General features: G+C 41.4%; 1 protein-coding gene across 2 annotated transcripts in view; it reads right to left on the bottom strand.

Moving 5' to 3' along the window:
* PRKD1 (protein kinase D1) overlaps nt 1-26,765 on the bottom strand; it is a 312,437-nt gene that overhangs the window by 46,251 nt on the left and 239,421 nt on the right. The gene's annotated exons all lie outside the window — the stretch shown is intronic.

Below are 26,765 nucleotides of genomic sequence, written 5' to 3'. Positions count from 1 at the left end.
AAGGGAAGTATGCAATTTCGTGGCTGGGAAGAACAGCCATAGTCAAAATGAACATTTTGCCAAGGATTTCTCTCTTGTTTCAAAATTTTCCTGTAATCATCCCAGATAAAATCCTAGCAGGAATATAGAGGATGATGTTAGAATGTATATGGAATAAGAAAAGACCAAGAGTGAGTGCAGCTATTTGCAGAGGCACATTAAACAGGGTGAGCTAGCTGTTCTGTGGTACTACCAAGCCAGCCAGCTCAAAGCAGTAAGTGGCCTGGGAGAGGAGGGGAGTGGAGGTGTGTGTGTGTGTGTGTGTGTGTGTGTGCTCTACCAAGCCAGACACTGGGTCTGTATTGAACAAGAAAACTGCAGCAGTGTAAACTTCATTAGGCTACCATGGATTAATAAAGAAAAGCACATCCTCCAGAAATATATACACATCCTTTAGAAAAGGCTACTCTGTGGGTTTGGGATAGAACTAGAAATAAAATAAGTTATTTTCTCTCACCAATGACAACCACTGCAGACAATCCAGATCTTAACTCATATCACAACACAGAAAGTTTTGAAGACCAGGAAAGGCATGGAATACATATTGCAGTCCAGCTATTTAGCAAAGAAAGTTTAAACATTTATTTAGAGAACAAAACTAACTTTAACTAGTCCACTCTCCCTTGGTACCAGTACTGAGGCATTATGGGTCTCAACTTTCTAGAAAAGCTGTTTTCTACAGAAAACTAACTCTAATAGAAGCGATGGTGGCTGACCAAAAAAACACCTAATTTTTTTCTATCTTTGCCGAGAACTTTCCTAAGACATGATTAGAACAATTACCCCAGAGAATGAGGGTTTGATTTGGAAAAGAGGACCAGCAACCTCAGTGTATAGATACCGTTTCAATGGTATCTCACACCAGTCATGTTTTATATATATATATGAGAATATATGCATATATGGTGGACATGCTCAGTCATTAAAGAGTACTGAGGTGTAATCTGTAATCAAATATCACAAATTATTGGCTATTTATTACTAGGGCTGTCGATTAATCACAGTTAAGTCACACGATTAACTCAAAAATTAATTACGATTAAAAAAATTAATCACGATTAATCACAGTGTTAATTGCACTGTTTAACAATAGAATCCCAATTGAAATTTATTAAAATTTTTTGGATGTTTTTCTACATTTTCAAATATATTGACTTCAATTACAACACAGAATACAAAGTGTACAGTGCTCACTTTATATTATTACAAATATTTGCACTGTTAAAATGATAAACAAAAGAAATAGTATTTTTAATTCACCTCATACAAGTACTGTAGTGCAATCTCTTTATTGTGAAAGTGCAACTTACAAATGTAGATTTTGTTGTTGTTACATAACTGCACTCAAAAACAAAACAGTGTAAAACTTTAAAGCCTACAAGTCCACTCAGTCCTACTTCTTGTTCAGCCAACCGCTAAGACAAACAAGTTTGTTTACATTTACTGGAGATAATGTTGCCCGCTTCTTATTTACAATGTCACCTGAAAGTGAGAACAGGCATTCATTGGTATTTTGTAGCCGTCCTTGCAAGGTATTTACGTGCCAGATATACTAAACATTCCTATGCCCCTTCATGCTTTGGCCACCATTCCAGAGGACATGCTTCCATGCTGATGACACTCGTTAAAAAATTATGCATTAATTAAATTTGTGATTGAACTCCGTGGGGGAGAATTGTATGCCTCCTGCTCTGTTTTACCCGCATTCTGCCATATATTTCATGTTATAACAGTCTCGGATGATGACCCAACACATGTTGTTCATTTTAAGCACTTTCACTGCAGATTTGACAAAACACAAAGAAGGTACCAATGTGAGATTTCTAAGGATAGATACAGCACTCGACCCAAGGTTTAAGAATCTGAAGTGCTTTCCGAAATCTGAGAGGGACGAGGTGTGGATCATACACTCAGATGTCTTAAAAGAGCAACACTCCAATGGGGAAACTACAGAACCTGAACCACCAAAAAAAAAAATCAATCTTCTGCTGGTGGCATCTGACTCAAATAATGAAAATGAACATGCATCAGTCCGCACTGTTCTGAATCGTTATCGAGCAGAACCCGTCATCAGCATAGATGCATGTCCTCTGGAATGGTGGTTGAAACATGAAGGGACATATGAATCTTTAGTGCATCTGCCATGTAAATATCTTGCAACGCTGGTTACAACAGTGCCATGTGAATGCCTGTTCTCACTTTCAGGTGACATTGTAAACAAGAAGTGGGCAGCATTATCTCCTACAAATGTAAACAAACTTATTTGTCTGAGCGATTGGCTGAACAAGGAGTAAGACTGAGTGAACTTGTAGGTTCTAAAGTTTTACATTGTTTTATTTTTGAATTCAGGTTTTTTTTTTTACACAAGTCTACATTTGTAAGTTCAACTTTCATGATAAAGAGATTGTACTATAGTACTTGTAATGGGGGAATTGAAATATACTATTTCTTTTTTACAGTGCTAGTATTTGTAATAAAAATAAATATAAAGTGAGCACTGTACATTTTCTATTCTGTGTTGTAATTGAAGTCAATATATTTGAAAATGTAGAAAACATCCAAAAATATTGAAATAAATGGCATTCTATTATTGCTTAACAGTGCGATTAATCGCTTTAATCGCTTGACAGCCCTATTTATTACCCACTGATCCTTTGGTAATCCCCCTAGAGCTGCCTAGCAGAAATGGTCACACAAAAGGAAATGAAGAATTAATCTTTCATCTGCCAGTAACTGCTAGGCTTCTTTAAACAAAAGCTCACTATTGCAATAATTATTGTTGTTGCCTCTGGTATTTACATGGCTACGATTTGTAAATCTGTTAAAACTTCCTAAATAAAAACATGGTTAATAAAATGTACAGTAAGCATGCTGCCTACCCAAATCTGAGTCCACTTTCCATAAATTAGAATGGTATCAAACACTATCTTTCCCAAAGCTTGGAGCATATATTTCATGATAAGAGCTAGTTAAAAATTTGGTCAAAGCCTAATTTTTCAATTACAAATGGCTTTTTGGCGAAAATGAAAATGTTTATGGAAAATGTACATTAAATGTTTCGTCAGAAACATTTTGGCTCTTTAGCAAGAAATCATAATCCAAAAAAATTCAGTAACATTTTCAGTGTACAGTATTTTTTTTTAACCTAAAGCTGCTTTTGAAAATCGGTTTTAGTGAAAAACTGAGAAGAAAAAAATGCAGAAAATTAAAAAGGAAAACAAGATTTTTAATTTTTTAAAATATTTTTTTAGAATGTTTCCATCGAAAACTAATTTCCATTTTTCTATTTGCTCTATTTATCAACCTTCATATAATCAAACCAGCCACCCTCAAATGATCCATGAGGGGCTGAGAATGGCAGCTGGTAGAAAAATCTGAACAAAAAGATGTAGCCTATCTTCTCCTCTAAAAGTATTTAGACATTTATATGGTAGGATCACATTTCATAGCAAAAGGTCTGACATGGAGAATTGCTCTGTCCACTGCTTACATTAACTTCTCCCTATGACACGAAAGACAGCTGAAGCATATCTACAGTTTCCAGTTAAAGCAGAGCAGTAGAAGTTGGGTCTAACTAATGAGGGCTAGGTCATTTAAGGCTTAGCAGATAGTAACAAGCACTTTGATGGCACCTGGAAGTGAATGGCAGGTAATATAGAGTACAGATCACAGGTGCCATGCCCTAGCAAGCTGCCCTACCTAAAAGACAGGCAGTTGTACATTGTACTAACTGAAGCGTCAGAATGGCCTTCAAAGTTACCTTCAGATTTAGCTTGCTGTAATTGTCTATCCTCAAAATAACAATAATAATATAGGCTACTATAGCAAGGTCTGTATCTGAGAGGACTCTATGCAATCTCCTGGCCAGCAAAAGGTGAAAGTACTCTTTTCTGCATCTTGCTATCTGAGAATCCAGGAGCACAGAGGATCTGCAGCACCTTGAGCTAGAAAACTCCAATAGGAGGGGGGCAGCTGAGCAGTTGTCCATTTTGCCAATGTTTTCCTTACTGTGTGTCTTCAATACAGGTCCCCCTGCGAAAAAGCATCACATCCCTCCAAAAGCTGGCTAGCTTCCATGCTGTGAGCAGCATTCATTTCTTTTTGCACTGTTGAGAAATCTGCTTGTTTCCCAGTTTAGAGCTGCTCATCGCTAGTGGGTCATGATCCCCAAATTCATCTGGAACCTCAACTGTACCTTGTTTGTGCAGTGCACTCTTGTAAGCTCAGGGAAATATCTGCACAGTTCCCCTTCTTTTCTAATTTATGACTCAGCTACACATGACCATCATACACTTGCTCCAATCCATGGAGTATAGCAGAAAGAAATATTTGATCCTTCCAGCACAGACAGAAATCAAGTTCTATCCTATGGGGCTGCAAAGTTTTACATGCAGTTACAAGTACATGCAAAAGGTCTGACATGAAGAATTGAGGGATAGCTCAGTGGTTTGAGCATTGGCCTGCTAAACGCAGGATTGTGAGCTCAATCCTTGAGGGGGCCATTTAGGGATCTAGGGCAAAAATCAGTGCATGGTCCTCCTAGTGAAGGCAGGGGGCTGGACTTGATGACCTTTCAAGGTCCCTTTCATTTCTATGAGATAGGTATATCTCAATATTTAAAAAAAAAAAAAAGAGCTTTTGCGAACAGGGAGTTTCGCAAGGGAGTTCGCCAGGTGAAGGAGGAGCAAATACAGGACCCTTGGGGTAAGTGCCTGTCTGTAGTGTGTGTTTGTTTGTGTTTGGGGCTTACTTGCTGTGTGCTGAGCTTGTGTTTGTCACTCTGTTTGTTTGTTTGTTTGAAGGACCGTGTGCTGTGGCTGGCAGTTGGAAGCTGTGAGCTTCAAAGGAAGGTCTGAAGGCTAGACGCCTCTGGTAATTGGTTGAGCCTTAATCAGTGGGCGGGGCATTCACCCAGGCCAGGGATTTATAAAGCAGCGCACAAGCAACCAGGGAGCTTTTGCGACCAGGGGCTGCTAACAGGGAGTTTCGCAAGGGAGTTTCGAAGGGGAGCAGGAAGGGAGCGCGGGTCCCTTGCCGGTTCTATCTTATACCCTTTATTCCCCTTAAAACCTATAAACCAAACTACATTCAAAACTTCTTGCTTTAAACAACCCCTTCATTAACTAGGAGACAATGCAGGCAGAAGCCCAGCTGCAGAGTGGGGGCTATCCAGTTTATTGCACTGAGTGTAGCATGTATGATTACCTGCCCTGTGGGCGGGTGGCGTATGTGTGCATTCGGTGGAAGGAGCTCCTGGCTCTCAGAGACCATGTACGGACTTTGGAGGCAAGGGTGGCGGAACTGGAGGAGCTAAGGGAGGTAGAAAGGTATGTTGATGAGGCTTTCCGGGACACTGTAGAATTGTCCCACCTCCGGTCAGACAGCCCCTGCGCTGTTGAGGAGGATGAAAGGCCCAGGGAAGCAGAGCAGTGAACAGGAGCAGAGGGAAACCTTCCCATAGTTGGGACCCTCCTTCCAGACGGTGCTGGGGTTGCCTCTCGCACTGAGGTTACCTCTCCGGGGGAGGGAACTCCAGTTGCTAGGAAAAGGCAGGTATTAGTATTGGGAGATTCGATCATTAGAAACGTAGATAGCTGGGTTTGTGATGACCGGGAGAACCGTATGGTGACTTGCCTGCCTGGTGCGAAGGTTGCGGATCTCTCAAGGCATCTAGACAGACTTATGTGTAGTGCTGGGGAGGAGCCGGTGGTCGTGGTACATGTAGGTACCAATGACATAGGGAAGGGTAGGACAGATGTCCTGGAGGCCAAATTTAGGCTGCTAGGGAAGAGACTGAAATCCAGGACCTCTATGGTGGCATTCTCAGAAATGCTCCCAGTTCCACACGCAGGGCCAGGTAGGCAAGCAGAGCTTCAGAGTCTCAATGCGTGGATGAGACGATGGTGTAGAGAGGAGGGGTTTACATTCATTAGGAACTGGGGAAACTTCTGGAATGGGGGGAGCCTATACAGGAAGGATGGGCTCCACCTAAACCAAAGTGGAACCAGACTGCTGGCACTAAACATTAAAAAGGTTGTAGAGCAGTTTTTAAACTAGGAGATGGGGGAAAGCCGACTGCTGCAGAGGAGCATGTGGATCGGACACAGACTTCTCTTAGGGGAGAGTCTAATGATAGAGAATCTCCAGGTTATAGTCAGGAGCAGAGGATGGAAGAGGATAAAGTAGGGGCCAGATCAGATGATAAACATTCACATAAAAAAGAATCTGACGCATCAGAAAAGGGCAGACAAATAAACAGTGACAAGTTTTTAAAGTGCTTGTACACAAATGCTAGAAGACTAAATAATAAGATGGGTGAACTAGAGTGCCTTGTGATAAAGGAGGATATTGATATAATAGGCATCACAGAAACCTGGTGGACTGAGAGCAATCAATGGGACACAATCATTCCGGGGTATAAAATATATCGGAAGGACAGAACAGGTCGTGCAGTGGGGGGAGTGGCACTATATGTGAAAGAAAATGTACAATCAAATGAAGTAAAAATCTTAAGCAAATCCGCATGTTCCATAGAATCTCTATAGATAGAAATTTCATGCTCTAATAAGAATATAACATTAGGGATCTATTATCGACCACCTGACCAGGACGGTGATAGTGATGATGAAATGCTAAGGGAAATTAGAGAGGCTATCAAAATTAAGAACTCAATAATAGTGGGGGATTTCAATTATCCCCATACTGACTGGGAACATTTCACTTCAGGACGAAATGCAGAGATAAAATTTCTCAATACTTTAAATGACTGCTTCATGGAGCAGCTGGTACGGGAACCCACAAGGGGAGAGGTAACTCTAGATTTAGTCCTGAGTGGAGCGCAGGAGCTGGTCCAAGAGGTAACTATAGCAGGACCGCTTGGAAATAGTGACCATAATACAATAGCATTCAACATCCCTGTGGTGGGAAGAACATCTCAACAGCCCAACACTGTGGCATTTAATTTCAAAAGGGGGAACTATGCAAAAATGAGGGGGTTAGTTAAACAGAAGTTAAAAGGTACAGTGACTAGAGTGAAATCCCTGCAAGCTGCATGGGTGCTTTTTAAAGACACCATAATAGAGGTCCAACTTCAATGTATACCCCAAATTAAGAAACACAGTAAAAGAACTAAAAAAGAGCCACTGTGGCTTAACAACCATGTAAAAGAAGCAGTGAGAGATAAAAAGATTTCCTTTAAAAAGTGGAAGTCAAATCCTAGAGAGGCAAATAGAAAGGAGCATAAACACTGCCAAATTAAGTGCAAGAATGTAATAAGAAAAGCCAAAGAGGAGTTTGAAGAACGGCTAGCCAAAAACTCCAAAGATAATAACAAAATGTTTTTTAAGTACATCAGAAGCAGGAAGCCTGCTAAACAACCAGTGGGGCCCCTTGATGATCGAGATACAAAAGGAGCGCTTAAAGACAATAAAGTCATTGCGGAGAAACTAAATGGATTCTTTGCTTCAGTCTTCACGGCTGAGGATGTTAGGGAGATTCCCAAACCTGAGCTGGCTTTTGTAGGTGACAAATCTGAGGAACTGTCACGGATTGAAGTGCCACAAGAGGAGGTTTTGGAGTTAATTGATAAACTTAATATTAACAAGTCACCGGGACCAGATGGAATTCACCCAAGAGTTCTGAAAGAACTCAAATGTGAAGTTGCGGAACTGTTAACTAAGGTTTGTAACCTGTCCTTTAAATCAGCTTCTGTACCCAATGACTGGAAGTTAGCTAATGTAACGCCAATATTTAAAAAGGGCTCTAGAGGTGATCCCGGCAATTACAGACCGGTAAGTCTAACGTCTGTACCAGGCAAATTAGTCGAAACAATAGTTAAGAATAAAATTGTCTGACACATAGAAAAACATAAACTGTTGAGCAATAGTCAACATGGTTTCTGTAAAGGGAAATCGTGTCTTACTAATCTATTAGAATTCTTTGAAGGGGTCAACAAACATGTGGACAAGGGGGATCCAGTGGACATACTGTACTTAGATTTCCAGAAAGTCTTTGACAAGGTCCCTCACCAAAGGCTCTTATGTAAATTAAGCTGCCATGGGATAAAAGGGAAGGTCCTTTCATGGATTGAGAACTGGTTAAAAGACAGGGAACAAAGGGTAGGAATTAATGGTAAATTCTCAGAATGGAGGGGGGTAACTAGTGGTGTTCCCCAAGGGTCAGACCTTGGACCGATCCTATTCAACTTATTCATAAATGATCTGGAGAAAGGGGTAAACAGTGAGGTGGCAAAGTTTGCAGATGATACTAAACTGCTAAAGATAGTTAAGACCAAAGCAGACTGTGAAGAACTTCAAAAAGATCTCACAAAACTAAGTGATTGGGCAACAAAATGGCAAATGAAATTTAATGTGGATAAATGTAAAGTAATGCACATTGGTAAAAATAACCCCAACTATACATACAATATGATGGGGGCTAATTTAGCTACAACAAATCAGGAAAAAGATCTTGGAGTCATTGTGGATAGTTCTCTGAAAATGTCCACGCAGTGTGCAGAGGCGGTCAAAAAAGCAAACAGGATGTTAGGAATCATTAAAAATGGGATAGAGAATAAGACTGAGAATATATTATTGCCCTTATATAAATCGATGGTACACCCTCATCTCGAATATTGCGTACAGATGTGGTCTCCTCATCTCAAAAAAGATATACTGGCACTAGAAAAGGTTCAGAAAAGGGCAACTAAAATGATTAAGGGTTTGGAACGGGTCCCATATGAGGAGAGATTAAAGAGGCTAGGACTCTTCAGCTTGGAAAAGAGGAGACTAAGGGGGGGATATGATAGAGGTATATAAAATCATGAGTGATGTAGAGAAAGTGGATAAGGAAAAGTTATTTACTTATTCCCATAATACAAGAACTAGGGGTCATCAAATGAAATTAATAGGCAGCAGGTTTAAAACAAATAAAAGGAAGTTCTTCACGCAGCGCACAGTCAACTTGTGGAACTCCTTACCTGAGGAGGTTGTGAAGGCTAGGACTATAACAGAGTTTAAAAGAGAACTGGATAAATTCATGGTGGTTAAGTCCATTAATGGCTATGAGCCAGGATGGGTAAGGAATGGTGTCCCAGCCTCTGTTTGTCAGAGGGTGGAGATGGATGGCAGGAGAGAGATCACTTGATCATTGCCTGTTAGGTTCACTCCCTCAGGGGCACCTGGCATTGGCCACTGTCGGTAGACAGGATACTGGGCTAGATGGACCTTTGGTCTGACCCAGTACGGCCTTTCTTATGTTCTTATGTTAACCCTTTCCTTCCTGAGCTTTAGGAATGCACACAAGGAAGCAGCTCTACATATAAAAAACAGGTGACAGTTTAGAGTTACATTTATTTATTCTTTTCAGTCAATAGTGTGACTCACTTAACATTTCCCACAAAGTTTCATGTTACAAAAAAAATATATGGAGAGAACATACAAGCTGTAATTTTAGAGACCAGAGGTCAGAATTGTGACGCTGGCAGACCAGGTGCCAGCTTCAGCAAAGGCCCCTAGATCTCAAATGAACACTGATAAATACATAGCTGGAAACTCCCTGGCTCATCTGTGTGTTAGTATTGTTAAAATAGGTACTAGAATTATAAGAATGTGTTTAGTGTTTAGACTTTATGAAGTGATTGTAAATTGCTACATGCATTAATCTCACTTATAGTATTTGTACCCTATGTTACAAGGTACTATTGAAGTGTTTGTTCTGTAACTGTAAATCAACAGACAGGAGAGAAGCATTAACAAGTGTGAAATACTAGTCTCCAACAGGAGGTGTTATCTCCTGCCCAACAAAGAGCCCTGCGCAGATTAAAAAAATGTGGATCTGCATCCAATTCGCATCCACCAGTATACACCCGCGATCCACTAGCTGTCTTTTACCTGTATCCGCATCCGCACCAGCAAGCTGTTTCACAAGGGCCAGCGATGGGGGTGGGGAGAAGGGAGCGAGTTGTGGGGTGGGGTCTTGCAGGGAGGACACAGCGCGAGGGTGTGGATTGGGGGTGAGGGACAGCATGGGGGTAGGGTCTCAAGGAGACGGCGCGGGGGGGGGGACTGGGAGGAAGGGGCATCACATCATGTGCTACTCACAAGGACTCATGAGCTCCAATCCCCATCACTGGGGGCGGGCCCTGCTGCCTAGGAGCCGGCGGGCCAAGCCTGGGACTGGGAGCGCGGCCAGTGTTGCTGGGTCATGGTGGGGATGCCTGAGGGGCTTGAGCTGCTGGATAGGAAGGGGAACGGTGAGTGGGTGCTGGACAATCTAGGTTTGTACGGTGGTGTCTAGGAAACCTACGGTGAGTGGGTGCTGGACAATCCCAATTCTGACCTGCCACCCAGTCCCAGGCGCCGCTGGTGAATAGAGCCCTGCGCAGTTGTATCTACATCCGATCCACTATCCGCAAAAATGGTCTGCGGATATCCGCATCTGCATCCACGGATGCGGATATGCGCGGATCTGAAGCGGATATGCATGGATTTGCGGGGCTCTACCCATCAACATTAGACTTTGCTGGTTGCTCTCCCTCCACGATGAAGAGGAGATGTGCAAGTGAATTCCTCCCATTAGCTGATCTGGCTGCTCAGAGAATAGGATAAAAACCCCTAACAAGAAGAAACTCTAAGCTGCTTGGACACTCAAGGGTAAGGCTTTCCAGGCATAAGCAAAAGATTCACAATGTTAGCCTGGGTTGCCCTAAGGGACATATAGAGCAAGGGTGGCGAAACTGTGGCTTGTGAGCCACCTGTAGCTCTTTTACAGTTAAAGTGTGGCTCCTGGAGCCCCCCATTCTTCCCCGCCATTCGCCACCTACCAGACTGGCAGTGGCGGGGAGAGCTCGGGAACTCTGCCTTGCAGCAGGGTGGTGGGGTAGGGGCTTCTGCCCAGCGGGGTGTGCCTGCCAGGGCTTGGGGCTTCAGCAAGAGTAGGCCTGAAGCCCCGAGCCCCGCAAATGCCTCCTCTGGGGCAGAAGCCCCGAACTCCAGCAGGCGCGCACTGGCTCTCAAACGTCTAAAGATTGTCATATGCAACTCAGAGGGTCGTAAGTTTGGCCACCCCGATACAGAGATTGCTTATTATAAAAGCTTCTATTACCTTTTGAAACTTAAGACTGCAACTCATTTTTGTACATATGTTTACCTTTTTTAACCTTGTAAAATAACTCCCTTATTTTCTTTTCCTAATCATATTGCTATGAGATCTAAAGTGCAATTGACCTGGGGTAAGTGACTGGTCCTTTGGGACTGGGAGTAACCTGAATATTGTTGTGATTTTTGGTGTAAGAGACCATCAACCCAAGAAGATGGTCTGTGACTCCATCGTTAGGCTGTTATAGTGCTTGAGGAGTTTATATTTGGTACTTGGTTGGTCAAATCAAAGTATAGATATCACAGTCAATTTGGGGTTTGTGCCCTGAGGCTGCTACTCACCATCTTGAGCCACTGTAGGACAGCTTGACAAGAACATTAAAGGGCAAATGGAGAAAATTAAAATATTTTTGGTTTCTTTACCAGAGTTGACATTTCCAGTGCAACAAATTTTGTTCTGTCAATCAGATACTTAAAAAGCCCACAGCTTTTAAATTTTAAGAACCTTTTTTTAATTTGTACATTTAAAAATGTGCTTTTTGTCAACCAGTCTCTTCAGCTGTATTTCTGCAAGGACATTTAGTAATGTGTGGACGGTATGTGAAACTCCCTATGACTGAAACAAAGTGAAAACATTTCTTCAGCCAACACCTCCCATTTTGGTTTATAGATCCATTTTCCAAGGAATTTTGTAGGTTTCTCTTAAAATACTTGCGCTTAATGGGTCTGTAAAAACCACGGGGCTAAGCAACAGCATAAAGCTAGAACACAGAGTTAATGGGATTGTGTCAACTTAAGTGAAGTCGTGATGAACTCTCACTTTTTTACAAGCCCAATTATGAAATGCAGGCCCTCCCCCCTCCACAGCCACAGTGAGCCCTTTGGCAGGGGAATCCGTCTGGTTCTGCAGCACAAGCAAATGTGTGCACATGTGTGTGCACATGCTGTGAATGGCAGAGAGCTCCGCTCCACGCAAGTTCTCTACGTGGCAGCATTCAGGAGGAATGGGCAAGTCAGAGGAAGGGCTAGAGATTCTGCTGCTACATGGATCCCCTTGCCTTCACCTTTCCCTTGGGTGGTATAAAGGGCAAGCAGAGGATACTTTAGCCATTATGCCTCAATAACATCCATGGGGCAATGCTGTGTCCTGGAAAAGGATACATTCCTCCCAGGCATCTGCCCATTCCCAGGGCCAGATACTGAGCTCCGGATTTGCCCTTTTGCGCACACAGGACACAATCAATGATACATGTGCCACACTGCGTTTTAATCTAAGCACTTTCTACTTTTGAAGAAACTAATCCTTGAAAGGGTTGCCTTATTTCTAACCTATCATCTGTGGAGCATTTTTCACAATGTCCTACTGTCTGACTTGGTCTTGAAAGGTGGACATTTTTTGGATCCTTTCACATGCAGTAACATGGTTGGGTTTTTATTATTATTATTATTTTATTATTATTTAAATTGGAAGGGACAGATGGAAAGGTTTAAGTGTGGTGGAAGGGGAATAGCAACATTCAGAAACATTCAGTTTGCTTTCATTTCATTATATTATTGGCACAAACTAGAGTTTCAATTTACAAGTCTTGTCACTAGAACTACATACTGAAAGCCTTATTCTATTCTTTTGAATTTACCTACCATATGCTTATCCTATTGTCGCCTAGCTTTGTTATGTCCCTCTGGAGTCCCTCATAACCACGTCTAGTCTTGATTAAGCTAAATAAACTTTGTATCATCTGTAAATTTTGCCACCTCAATCTTCATCTCCCTTTTTCAAAACAATTTATATAATACACAACACAGATGCCAGATGCCTTCAGACACCCAAATATTAACTAGTTTAAAAATAACCATTTATTCCTAATTCTGGTTTTCTCTACTAGAAACTTTAGAACTTCTAATATGACACACAGTTGTTTATCTTTTGCCCTGTGATTCAGTTTCTTGAACAGCCTCTTGTGAGGGACTATGGCAAACGTGTTTTGAAAGTCCAAATATGTTACATCTAGTTATCTTTTTACCCAGTTTTTTAAAAACATGCTCAAAGAATTCTAGCAGATTGTGCTTGCACAGGATTCCTTTAATGGAAGCCATGCTGACTCACATTAAAGTAAAGGGGTGAACCTCCAAGAAATAGTTGAATTTTGTTGGGACTAAATTGCATAATTTTAATGAGAACAAAGAGGAAGAAATTCTACCACCAAGAGACATCCATTACATTTTTAAAAACAAAGAACTGGGTCCAATGGAATTTTCAAACAATTAAGATCCATCAACTTTTTTTTCTCCATTTTTTGATCATCTCAAATTTCTCTTTCAGCTTTGATGAGGTAGGGAAGCAGCTTTCCTTAGTATATTCCTCTAGCTGTCTAAGGGGCTGGGAATTGAGGGTGAGCCAGCACTTATGGGGATCTGACCACTCTGAAGAGTTGCTGGTAGTGAGAGGGAGAATCAAGGTCACTTTGGGGTTTTTGAAGTGGGCCCAGGAGATATGCTGGGCTAGAAAGAAGGGTCCCTTCTGAGGGGATGCAGCTACCAGTGATGCTACAAAAATACTCACGGTCTCCTCCTTTCTCTCAGGGATTTTTAAATGTTTTTAAATATGCCTTCAGAAGAGCCTGTTTCTATAGCTGGAGCTGATTTCTTTTCTCTGACACAATTTCAAGTCTCCTGAAGGAAAGGAAGGGGAACTATTTTTGATAGAGTGGTAACATCTTATGTCTTCTAGAAACCATTGCCAAAGCTAGAATCCTATCCAGTGGGCACCTACTTCTTTAGTTGATGTGTTTAGTGTTTAGTTTGGTAGAGATATAATTTTTTTCCCCCTGGTAGTCAGCCAGATTACTGACTCAGCAAGTCTGGAAGCTTCCCAGGAAATGATTGCTTAACTAGATTACATTATGGAAACTAGAACAGCCAGCACTGCTCCAAACACTAGATGGTCCAGTATAACAATTTCCCAGCAAGGTAGCATACTTTTAACAGGGCAAAATATTGTATTTCAAGTGTCTTTTGTAAATACAAAGAAGTATGTGCAGTTATTTAACTATATGGATGTTAAACTGAGACAGTGAAATTGATCCAACAAAGAGACTTGAAAAATCACGAGCCAGATCATGACTTAAAAGTCAGGAGATTTAAAACCAACCAACCAACACAACTTGTTTACACTTTTGAAAATTCAACTCCCTAATGGTGAGAGAGGCAGTTCTACTCTTTCTGTCCTGAATGTAAAGAGGGACACGCCATAGATCACTTATTTCTACCCTCTGCCCCAGGCATTCTGTCCCCTCACTACTCTTCCTACATGTTGAAAAGCGGGCTTGGCAGGCCTGGCTGCTCTTGCTTAGTTGCCTCCAGTCTGTGCAATTTATGGGCTTCACTAAAGTAGCTGAAATGCATCAGTTAGTTTATGTCAGACACAGGTGATGCAGCCACTACACTGAAACATGCCGATTGTGCAGGAAGGAGGCAGCTGGGCCTGTAAGAAGCTGCTAATCCAAGGGAGGAAGATCCACGAGAAGAGGGAGATAGGGTTGCCAACTGTCTAACTGCACAAACCCAAACTCCTTTGCCCTGCGCGCTTCCTCGTGGCCCCGCCCCTTCTTCGAGGCCCTGTCCCCGCTCACTCCATCCCCGCTCCCTGCATCGCTCGTTCTCCCCCACCCTCACTCACTTTCCCTGGGCTGGGACAGGGGTTTGGGTGCAGGCTCTGGGAGGGAGTTTAGGTGTGGGAGGAGGCTTAGGGCTGGGGCAAGGGGTTTTGTTGCGGGAGGGGGGCGAGGGGTGCAGGCTCCAGCCAGACAGCGCTTACCTTGAGCAGCTCCTGGAAGCGACCATCATGTCCAGCTCCTAGGCTCAGGGGCGGCCAGGCAGCTCTGCGCACTGCCCATGCCTGCAGGTAATGTCCCTGTCCAATGGGAGCTGCATAGTCGGCGCTCGGGCAGCGTGCAGAGACCCCCTTGCGCGCCCCTGTGCCTAGGAGCCAGAGGGAGGTGCCGGTCCTTTCCGGGAGCCACACGGAGACAGAGCAGTTAGGGAACCTGCCTTAGTGCCGCTGCGCTGCCGGACTTTTAGCAGCCTATTCAAATCTCCCAGATTTGTTTCAGTAGCCTCGGGGAGTTCGAGACCGATTCTGGGAGACTCACAGCCAATCTGGGAGGGTTAGCAACCCTGGAGGGAGATGGTATTACTCCCAAAATTCCTTTTTTGCCTGCTCTCTTCCCTGAGATTCTTATCCTGTCCGAAACCTCTTCACTGCCACATAAAACTAGCAAAGTGGAGTTGACAGTTGCTCTCTCTGCCTGGGCGAGGATGACCTCTATCCCACACTCCCCAGACACTTAAAGGAATGGAACTTTAGGAAAGGACAAAGAAGACAACTTTGGAGCAGAATAAGCTGGCTCAATGGGTGGAAAACTGGCCTCTTGGGGCCAAACACAGAAACTACACCCTAAAACAACAGATCAGACTAGCCTAAAATTTGCAAAAAGCACTAGCTGCTTGAGTAATTGTAAGAGGCTTTAAAAAAATATTCCTAAAAATATACTCTGGAATTCTTGATAAATGTCACATGAGTTGACAAGCTTCTAATAGAAGAAAAATTGTTTGATTTCAATATCTGTGTTTGTGCCATGTTAATAACACTGGTCTACAATTTTTGAGAAGTCATCTGCTTCAGAGATAAAATGTGCTATTTATTATGTATTTTGATGTGCTGAATTCAAATATGATAATTAAAACAACTGATTGGCTACTGTTTCTAAGATATTTAAGTTTTTACATTTTATGTCTATGTATATTGTGTAGATAGTAGAGTTTTAATCATAAATTGTAAACCTAGGTCTTTTCATGTGTTTATGGTTGCTTTACATGATAATATTTCACCTGTCCTGTTTCTGTAACACTTTAAAAATCAGCAAAAGGGTTATATAAATAAAATTTATTATGAAACAAAAGGCCAAAAACTATTCTGTACATAGTTTAGTCCTATTCAGTGTCTACTCAGCGCTTCTTGGCTTGTCTTTTGTATTCATTAAATGGAGCATCTCTTATCACTGTCCAGCAATAGTCTGCAAGCATTGATGGGCTCCATTTGCCCTGATAGCGTTTCTCCATTGTTGCAATGTCCTGGTGAAATCGCTCGCCGTGCTCGTCGCTCACTGCTCCGCAGTTCGGTGGAAAAAAATCTAGATGAGAGTGCAAAAAATGTATCTTTAGTGACATGTTGCAACCAAGGCTTTTGTATGCCTTGAGGAGGTTTTCCACCAACAACCTGTAGTTGTCTGCCTTGTTGTTTCCGAGAAAATTTATTGCCACTAACTGGAAGGCTTTCCATGCCGTCTTTTCCTTGCCACGCAGTGCATGGTCAAATGCAGCATCTCGAAGAAGTTCACGAATCTGGGGACCAACAAAGACACCTTCCTTTATCTTAGCTTCACTTAACCTTGGAAATTTTCCACGGAGGTACTTGAAAGCTGCTTGTGTTTTGTCAATGGCCTTGACAAAGTTCTTCATCAGACCCAGCTTGATGTGTAAGGGAGGTAACAAAATCTTCCTTGATTCAACAAGTGGTGGATGCTGAACACTTTTCCTCCCAGGCTCCAATGACTGTCAGAGTGGCCAATCTTTCTTGATGTAGTGGGAATCTCTTGCACGACTATCCCATTCGCAGAGAAAACAGCAGTACTTTGGGTATCCAGTCTGCAGACTAAGCAAGAGAGCAACAACCTTCAAATTGCCACAAAGCTGCCACTGATGTTGGTCATAGTTTATGCACCTCAAAAGTTGTTTCATGTTGTCATAGGTTTCCTTCATATGGACTGCATGACCAACTGGAATTGATGGCAAAACATTGCCATTATGCAGTAAAACAGCTTTAAGACTCGTCTTCGATGAATCAATGAACAGTCTCCACTCATCTGGATCATGAACGATGTTGAGGGCTGCCATCACACCATCGATGTTGTTGCAGTCTACAAGATCACCTTCCATGAAGAAGAATGGGACAAGATCCTTTTGACGGTCACGGAACATGGAAACCCTAACATCACCTGCCAGGAGATTCCATTGCTGTAGTTTGGAGCCCAACAGCTCTGCCTTACTCTTGGGTAGTTCCAAATCCCTGACAAGGTCATTCAGTTCACCTTGTGTTATGAGGTGTGGTTCAGAGGAGGAGGATGGGAGAAAATGTGGGTCCTGTGACATTGATGGTTCAGGACCAGAAGTTTCATCCTCTTCCTCTTCCTCGTCTGACTCAAGTGAGAATGATTCTGGTGCATCAGGAACCGGCAGTCCTTCTCCGTGGGGTACTGGGCATATAGCTGATGGAATGTTTGGATAATGCACAGTCCACTTTTTCTTCTTTGACACACCTTTCCCAACTGGAGGCACCATGCAGAAGTAACAATTGCTGGTATGATCTGTTGGCTCTCTCCAAATCATTGACACTGCAAAAGGCATAGATTTCCTTTTCCTGTTCAACCACTGGCGAAGATTTGTTGCACAAGTGTTGCAGCATATGTGTGGGGCCCACCTCTTGTCCTGATCTCCAATTTTGCAGCCAAAAGAAAGGTGATAGGCTTTCTTAACCATAGTGGTTACACTGCGCTTTTGTGACGCAAAAGTCACTTCACCACAAACCTAGCAGAAGTTATCTGCACTGTTCACACAAGTACGAGGCATCTCTGCTCACTTTGGCTAAACAGAAATGTGTCCCTTTGCAAAATCAAACACTGACAAATAAGAGAGCACGACACCATATGATTTCTAGAGCTGATCTAGGGCAATTTGTTCAGCAGAGTGATGTAAGCTTCGTTATGATTGCATCATCCATGACTTCTAGGAATAACATGATGCAATTCATATCATGTATGACGCAATACCAGCTTCAGATTGCATCATTCATTGTTTTGCCTAAAAAGCAAGTACTGTCCAAACCCAGTCATAGATTTATTCATAGATCCAGTCAAAGATGTATTTTAGTCATTTCTGGTTTAAATTGAGATCCCTTCCCTTTATAACTCACTTATCCTCCGCCATTCCCAAGTCAAGGGTCGTATATACTGACCCAATAGCATATCTTGAAAACTAGAGCCAATCAACAATTTTAAGCATCATTTTCATTCTCAGTGACCCAGAATTAGTAAAGTTTGACTACATTTATTTCAGAAGCACTTTGGCTGTAGAGCAGTGTAATAAATTAAACACAAAGGACCAAATTCTCCTCCTATTTACATTTATACAAGCATGGTGAAGTCAACTGTTTCACCAGAAATAATTTCATGCTACACATTTACACTACTCCATTAATAAGTTTTTCAAAACCATCCACAGAGACTCCGTTGCTTTGGGGTTTTTTGCTACTTTTGCAGGACAAAATTTAAGCAAATGTGTGAAATATAAAATGTACATGAAATTATTCCTGTGCACTATATTGATGTTGTGTGTCAGCAAAAAGCATCCAATAAGACCACAAAACTAAGTAAGTTCAGTTTATTACCTGCATCTCTACATTGCTCTGTACATTTTTTTTTTTAAAACTGCAGTGTGTTGGTTTGTTAATTTCTGCAGTGAAGAACAACAATCTAAAAGAAAAAGAATCACCCATGTGACATTTCATTTCCAGTGTTCAGGAATACCTGTTGCAATAGTTCATATACAGAACTAATACTAGCCTTAGTTTATGAGTATCTGACAGAGTATCTGAGGTTATATATATGGCCACAGAAACTACCTGAGTTTTCATGCAATCAGAGTTGGTTTTCTTTAGTCTACATATCTCATCTGAAGGGCTGTGATTACTTTGAACTCAAGGAAACCAAACTTCAGTGAAAGATATTGAAATATTGTGCAGTCACCTGACTGAAAACAGAATTATTTTACACATAATTGTTACCTCTCCATGTTTTAGCACCTTTCTCTTTAAGACTAGAGCAGGGGTCTCAAACTCAATTTACCTTAGGGCCAGTGCCACTGCTCAAATCCTACCAGCGAGCCAATAATGTCACTGAAGATTATGTTCAGAAAAGAAAACATTTATATTTTTTATTTTGAACTTCTTAGAAATAATAAAACTGTCATACAACTTTATACAATTCTTTGCCTGCCAGAGAGTTTTTAGGGTTTGCCAGACACCTGGCAACGTTTCAGTTCTGTCAGTTTGTTGATGTTTGGCCTGAGTGACTGAGCAGTTGAAACCTTCAGGACTGCAGCAAGGTGTGCATCAGATAGTTGTGGTCGGTATTTTGACTTGTTTATATTCATTGTGGAAAAAAGTGATGCTGCCTCCATGGCTGACTGTCTGGCAACTAGCGATGGTGTCTCTGTCCCTCTCCCCCAGCCAATGGGAGCTGCGGGGGGCGGGGGCGCCTGCAGCAGACATTGCCGGCAGCATGGCTGCATGCATCTCTCCTCCACGGGCTGCAGTGGGGAGGTTCTTGGGCTGCAGATGGCCCGCGGGCTGGGACTTTGAGACCTCTGGACTAAAGTATGATTTAATCATGCAAGCTCTAAAACAAGGATAGCTAATGTTTTCAAAATACTTAAATGAGCACATCAAAGAAGTTTTGTCAGTACAGTCTATTAGCATGAAACCATCCACACATGGAAATTATGTATCCTGCACTCCCTGCTCAGACATCAATGTCAGTAAACACTGCTTTGAATGCCGTCTGTAGCCTGCCTCATTTTGTGAAGTAATAAGAAACAATTACTGGCTTTCAACAGCATTTATGAAACTTTACAAACTTTGCAGGCAGAGTTGGGGATTTCCCAGCACTAAAGCACTCTGTTGGCAAAGAGCATGCTGGGGACTGCAGATACCAAGGGGCTCATACAGAAACATATTTGTTTCTGCTCACTGCAGTCTCTGAATATTGTTGCAGGAATTTCTGGCTTGGTTTGAGTTTGTACTTCTATAGTGTGCTTTGTAACTAATAAGGCCGCATTAAAAAAAACAGTGTGGTAGGTCAGTTGTGCACACTGTACTAAAATTATAAATGAACATAAAAATCATACATCTGCTCCAAGCAGTATTAAAGGCTGACAAAGGGAAGTGATTAGCATATTGTCATATATAGGGCCTTCACTAAAAAGCAATTGTAGAGATATGACAGGTTTTAGGGGTATTCCCTGTATTTAAAATAGGTAACACGAGTAGAAGTGATAATACCTCTACCTAGAGGTAAGTGTACCCCCAACACCTGTTTTTCTTCAAAAAATTCAAACAAACCTGCCAGATACAAGAGCAATAGGTGCTATGTTTTATAAGGCAGGATTGAGCCTTATAAATGTATTCAACAGTTTAGCAAATTTAGTATGTACTTAAAAAAACCACGTGCACGTCGGTGTGTGAGGAAAAACCCAGATCTGTAAGTGCTATTCTGTTTGTGAATCCAACAGAAAACTGACAACCAGGACTCCATGGGTTCTATTTCTGGTTCTGCCACTGATGCACTGTACAGCCTTGGGTAAGTCACTTAATTCCTCTGTGCCTCAGTGGCCCCGTGTGATGAGGGCATTATGACACTTATTGCTAATAAAGTTCTTTAAGATCCTTAAATATGGATAAATAAAGTTCATAAAATATGCTATGAGGGACAATCTTGCATTAGATGACTTAATAAATCTTTTCCATCACTAACTTCTCTATGTTGATGATTCTTTAATTTGCGAAGTGTTATAATTAAATATTGGCTTGAAATCCTGGCCCCGGTAAAGTGAATGGAAAAACTCTTATTGACTTCAATGGGGCCAGGATTTCACCCTTGGTCTCCAAGTAAAGGACTGTGAAGATGTGAGTTATCATGCTCCATGCATCCACTTCAACCCCGTCTCTAAAAAGTGTCCAGCCAGATTCCCACTAAAGTCAAAGGGAATCTCTCCATTCACTTGAGTGGGAGTTGAGTCAGACCTATGGGGCAAGGTTTCAGTTCCACCAGCTGGAAAGAAAGAAGCCTTAGTCAACAATTCTTTTTGACAGTTGTGATGATGGGGAACATAAAAACCTATACAGATTGAATTAACGAAGGGAGGATCAACCCCTTGCAATAGAGTCTATATGCTCCAGAAGAAAAGATATCCTTTCATGTTATGATTCAATTACATAACACACTTGAATTACTGACTAATATTCCTTATAGGGAATTAGAATTTTTTTTTAACCCAGCTTTATTTGTGATCCTCTGGAAAAGTTTTTACTTGGCACATGGCCTCTATTATCATATTTCAGCAACTGTGGAACTTAACTTTGATACAATTTTCTCTCTTCTCTCCTATTTATTCACTTGGGCTTTTAGCAAAGGTTGACTATGGAATCAATTTAATACAGTAACTCCTTGCTTAACGTTGTAGTTATGTTCCTGAAAAATGCTACTTTAAGCAAAATGATGTTAAGCGAATCCAATTTCCCCATAAGAATTAATGTAAACACACTCACACACACACTATACGTTTTAAACAAACAATTTAATACTGTACACAGCAATGATGATTGTGAAGCTTGGTTGAGGTGGTGAAGTCAGAGGGTGGAAGAAGGTGGGATATTTCCCAGGGAATGCCTTACTGCTAAATGATGAACTAGCACTCGTCTGAGCCCTCAAGGGTTAACACATTGTTGTTAATGTAGCCTCACACTCTACAAGGGAGCACAAATGGAGGGAGGGAAGACAGCATGGCAGAGAGAGACAGAGACACACACCGTGGGTGTGAAAGAGAGACCCGTGCATTGTCCCTTTACGTACACTGACCTCACTCTAAATGCACTGCCTTTTTAAGTAGATCAGCAAGTTGAGACAGCAGCTGCTGCCAGCAAGCTCCCTCCGTCCTGGGCCCTGTCGTGTCCCCTCTCCAGATGGGGTAAAGGAGCAGGGAGTAGAAGCAGGGGGGAGGGGGACACCCTGACATTAGCACCTCCCCCCCACACACACACACGGCAAGCAGGAGGCTCCTGGGAGCAGCTCCAAGGCAGAGGGCAGGAGCAGCACAGAGGAGTGGGGGGAGGGACAGCTGAACTGCCCAGTAATTGATAGCCTGCTGGGTGGCTGCTGCACAGGGAACTTAGGGGAGCTGATAGGGGGGCTGCCAGTCCACCCTGGTTCCAAGCTCCCACCAGCTAGTTCCAACGGGCTGCTCTTTCTGCAAGCAGTGGACAAAGCAGGCGGCTGACAAATGATGTTATAAGAGAGCATTGCGCAACTTTAAACTAGCATTTTCTCTAATTGATCAGCAACATAACAACGAAACAACGTTAAACAGGAGATGTTAAATGAGGAGTTAATGTACCTGATACATACCGTAATGTGTATCCTATACCTTAAAGGGGATAGATTTTATCATATAGGTCTTCTCTAACTCTACCTATGATGACCCTTTAATATAGTAACAAAAACAGTCATATGAAGACATAAAATTTTAGTTTAAAAACTTTTTTGATTTAAAGTTATTTGTGATGACACCTTAAATGTTTTACAATTATTTAGTTTATATTTTAGGTGTTAGAGAATTTGTCTCATGTAGCAAACGTGAAACAGATTGAAATGAAAAATTTACCCTCTAATTCAGTTTGAATCACCATGTTTATTAAATAAAATCATGATTTAGCATTAAGGATTGTCATTCATTAATGGGTGCATTGCTTTTCATATTTATTCAAGAGCAATACAAATACATCCCTTTCTAAGCTAAAATGTACCATACTATAATTCATATCACTAATGCGTAGATAAAGCAGCCTTGTATTCTGGTATCTTATGGTATTTTGGCTTTTATGAATTAAAAGTAATTAAATGAGTCATTTTATAAGAAGGCAGACAGTAAAAGATTAGTTTTTTTTTATTTTAAAACCACAAAGCTTATTTCAATTAAAAAATGACTCAGTACAAATAAGGGAAATAACAGAACATTGTAGCATTATATTATCACAGAGCTTGTGCCAAAACAATTTGTAGAGGAACTAAATGCTAGCTTCATACAGTGTCTCAATCTATTTTAACAATGTAAATGGTCATTAAACCTGAAAAGGTTCCCATATTTACCTTAAGATACACTATATTTTTCTATATTATCCCACCTACGTGTCAACGTTTTGTTACTTCTTTAAAGATAACAAGAATAGCCAGAGTAGTAAAACTAAATCCAGGCAGGTTTAGCTGGAACTGCATCGAGTTATGCATAGAGTCTTTAATGCCAAATCTCCCCAAAGTTCTCTCAGCCGAAGTTGAACATTTTAATTGAGACAATATGCAAAACAAGAAAACTTCTATGTGCAATTTCTTTGCTTTCCTGTATCATGTTGCTATAATATTTTACAGTTATGTTAATTGGCTGATTCTCATTTATACATAACCACTATGGATGCATAAGTGGCTTTAAAGTGTCACCCCTACTTTGGCTATGTCTGTACTGTAATTATGGGGTTTGACTGCAGCTTGACCTAGCTGCAGAGCTAGCTTTAATCTAGCTGGGTCCCAGAGCAGTGAAGCTTTGGCAGCACACACATCAGCACGGGTTGTACAAACCTGCCCAAAACCCTGGGTAATTACTTGTGGGGATAGCCTGCACTGAAGCACATGTTGCCAGAACTTCACTGCTAGAATGTAAAACTTCACTGCTTCACTGCTACATTAAAGCTAGCCTGGTTATGTCGACTCAAGCTGCCATCACACCCCATGATTGCAGCACAGACATATCGCATGAGGCCCCTTAGCACTACCAGAGCACTGTAAAATAGCCTTAGGGAAGGAGGGAGATCACAATATTAACGCAAAAGTGATAGCAATAAAATGATTATAACTTATTTTATTAGGTTACTTGTTTGCCTCTGTGTTGAATATTAAGACATAGCTACAAGTATGTTATATCTAAGATGCTTGAAAATATAACTACATATTATATTTAGCTAGGTTTCAGAGTAGCAGCCGTGTTAGTCTGTATCCGCAAAAATAACAGGAGTACTTGTGGCACCTTAGAGACTAACAAATTTATTAGAGCATAAGCTTTCGTGGGCTACAACCCACTTCTTCGGATGCATATAGAGTGAAACATATATTGAGGAGATATATATACACACATACAGAGAGCATGAACAGGTGGGAGTTGTCTTACCAAGTCTGAGAGGCCAATTAAGTAAGAGAAAAAAAACTTTTGAAGTGATAATCAAGATAGCCCAGTACAGACAGTTTGATAAGAAGCAAGTGTGAGAATACTTACAAGGGGAGATAGATTCAATGTTTGTAATGGCTCAGCCATTCCCAATCCCTATTTAGCCCTGAGTTGATTGTGTCTAGTTTGCATATCAATTCCAGCTCAGCAGTCTCTCGTTGGAGTCTGTTTTTGAAGTTTTTCTGTTTTAAGATAGCCACCCGCAGGTCTGTCAAAGAATGGCCAGACAGGTTAAAGTGTTCTCCCACTGGTTTTTGAGTATTATGATTCCTGATGTCAGATTTGTGTCCATTAATTCTTTTGCGTAGAGACTGTCCGGTTTGGCCAATATACATGGCAGAGGGGCATTGTTGGCACATGATGGCATATATCACATTGGTAGATGTGCAGGTGAACGAGCCCGATGGTATGGCTGATGTGATTAGGCCCTATGATGGTGTCACCTGAATAGATATGTGGACAGAGTTGGCATCGGGCTTTGTTACAAGGATAGGTTCCTGGGTCAGTGTTTTTGTTCAGTGATGTGTGGTTGCTGGTGAGTATTTGCTTTAGGTTGGGGGGTTGTCTGTAAGCGAGGACAGGTCTGTCTCCCAAGATCTGTGAGAGTAAAGGATCATCTTTCAGGATAGGTTGTAGATCTCTGATGATGCGCTGGAGAGGTTTTAGTTGAGGGCTGAAGGTGACAGCTAGTGGTGTTCTGTTATTTTCTTTGTTGGCCCTGTCTTGTAGGAGGTGACTTCTGGGTACTCGTCTGGCTCTGTCAATCTGTTTTTTCACTTCAGCAGGTGGGTATTGTAGTTTTAAGAATGCTTGATAGAGATCTTGTAGGTGCTTGTCTCTATCTGAGGGATTGGAGCAAATGCGGTTATATCTTAGAGCTTGGCTGTAGACAATGGATCGTGTGGTGTGTCCTGGATGGAAGCTGGAGGCATGTAGGTAAGTGTAGCGGTCAGTAGGTTTCCGGTACAGGGTGGTATTTATGTGACCATCGCTTATTAGCACAGTAGTGTCCAGGAAATGGACCGCTTGTGTGGATTGATCTAGGCTGAGGTTGATGGTGGGATGGAAATTATTGAAATCATGGTGGAATTCCTCAAGGGCTTCTTTTCCATGGGTCCAGATGATGAAGATGTCATCAATGTAGCGCAAGTAGAGTAGGGGCGTTAGGGGACGAGAGCTAAGGAAGCGTTGTTCTAAGTCAGCCATAAAAATGTTGGCATACTGTGGGGCCATGCGGGTACCCATAGCAGTGCCGCTGACTTGAAGGTATATATTGTCCCCAAATGTGAAATAGTTGTGGGTGAGGACAAAGTCACAGAGTTCAGCCACCAGGTTAGCTGTGACATTATCGGGGATACTGTTCCTGATAGCTTGTAGTCCATCTGTGTGTGGAATATTGGTGTAGAGGGCTTCTACGTCCATATTACTACACCAATATTCCAAGACCCTCCCTAGTCTTTTATGGCCCTTAAAAGTGACTCAGAAAAGCTGAATTTTAAACTTTACCATGCTTTAACTTTATATTATTTTCTTTGTGATATGTTTAAAAGATTAATTGGTTATTGAAATTCGAGCTTTGTACAAAATATTTAATAGACGTTTAATTGCTATAACAAACAAACCGTAACTCTAAGGAGATTGTGTTAAGAAGACAAACCATGTAAAACATTAATGTCTTAGGAAAAGACCTAACTGTAAAAGGAAAGATAGAATGTGTTGTCAGAACAATAAATCTAGGAGTAAAGTTAGCCCTGCCAACCCCACTTTTCAGAGAAACGCATTGCCTTGCGTGTTTGAAACATCAGGAAAAATATATGTAGTTGGAAATGTTGTAAAACTTTTGTGTACTTCTTAAATGTGTAAATGGCACACACCTTTGTGAAATGCATACTCAAGAGGAAGTCAACCCCAGGAAAACCTCCCCAAGACTTCAACATGGATTGGTGAGACAAAGTTAACTAAAACACTGCATGAAGGGATTAGATTTAAACTCTTGTAATGATTTTATTGGGATATGAAATTGCTGCTGCAACTTAAAAAACTAACAGTTTATTAATCACCAAATGGTTAGACAGGTATTCCTGGAGAGAAGACAGGGGCAAACACTGGTAAATAGAGAAATAATAGGATTTAATTGTATATAAGCTTCTTAATATTCATAATTGGCCTGTCTTAATACAACTCCTTGTATGGATTATTCTAAGTAACTGATTTAAATATTTTCTTCAATTTCATAGGATTTAGTTAAGATAACTGACTTTGCCCAACAGTAAACTAGCTAGTTATTTATTTAAAAAAACAACAGGATCTTCCTGCCCTTAAACAAATTCTTTTGCCCAACAATAAACAGTTTTAAGTTTCTAATAAGGTACTAAGAATAGATTCACAATAATTTGGGAGAAATAATAGACCTTGGTCTCAAATTACCCAGAGACAAGTGCCTCACCAAAGGCAGGTTCACTCTCA

The sequence above is a fragment of the Emys orbicularis genome, chromosome 4 (assembly GCF_028017835.1).
Source record: "Emys orbicularis isolate rEmyOrb1 chromosome 4, rEmyOrb1.hap1, whole genome shotgun sequence".
In the NCBI taxonomy this organism is placed as follows: domain Eukaryota; kingdom Metazoa; phylum Chordata; order Testudines; family Emydidae; genus Emys; species Emys orbicularis.
Note: the sequence above shows the minus strand (reverse complement) of the source record. Positions and strands in the feature narration are given on the sequence as shown.